We start from the raw sequence: 1061 nt of genomic DNA on the forward strand, positions 1-1061 counted from the left end.
TAGGAGATACCGAAAGACTCCTACTCGTGGTTTGGTCTTGTTTTTTTTCTAGCCACATGGTTATGTTTTTGTCTCACTCTCTCACTCTTTAATGTTCATTCACTTTCACGTTCAGGTATTTCTTTGCCCAGTCGCAGTGAGGAAGCAATCTGTCAGTGTAAACAACCAAGGTGATCTATCCCCTGTCAGAAGGTGTCTAACGCTAATGTTCTCAAATAATTGATTGCATGGTTGAGGTAAACGAAAAAAACATTCTTACGATATATAGTTCTCAATTAATTCAAAGTATGGTTTCAGAAAAGGCATTTATAAATAAGACGAACACAACTGCGAGACACATTGATATGCTTATACTGTCCGAATAGTCAAACCGTGATTTATGTGCAGATAATTGAAGAAATAAAATAAACCTAAACTTAGAATGACAGTCAGCGCTTAATTAAAATAAACTAAAATCTGAGCTTAGTAAGACTAATCAGCCAGGAAGCTAACGTTAGCTCCACTAGCCTGAGTTGGGTCATGGAAGGACATACACAACTTGACAGCTCTGTATTAAGCCTCTCAAGAGCTAAAAACACAAGCCTTAATCATAGTTCAAAACACACCCTATAATATAACTTACCACGTCCGCAGAATGGAGATATATTTGGCCCCAACGATGGCATTTAGTATTTTCTGCACCATTCTGACCTTCTTCAGTCGCTTTTCTCGTTGCTGCTACTACTGATGACTCGGTAGGACCCTGGCGAGGTTTCCGTTCATGTGCCTGACGGAAATAACTCGGAAATAACAAATGTATATATCCCGGAATGCCTTTGATTCATATTAGCTACATAATTTTAATATTTGTACGTATCAAGACCCTGGGTAAAATAAAAGGCTGAAAGTTCTTCACATTAAAGCTGGTGGTCATGATCCTAGTGTGCTTTTGTGTAATAGTGTGCATTTTTAAACAGAAAGAACTAAATACAATCTCACACACACACACACACACACACACGAGGGAGGAGAGTGGGGTGTGGAAGACAAATTCATTTTTGAACTACAATAAACCCTTTATT

The sequence above is a fragment of the Pollachius pollachius genome, assembly GCF_949987615.1.
Source record: "Pollachius pollachius genome assembly, chromosome: 7".
In the NCBI taxonomy this organism is placed as follows: Eukaryota; Metazoa; Chordata; class Actinopteri; order Gadiformes; family Gadidae; genus Pollachius; species Pollachius pollachius.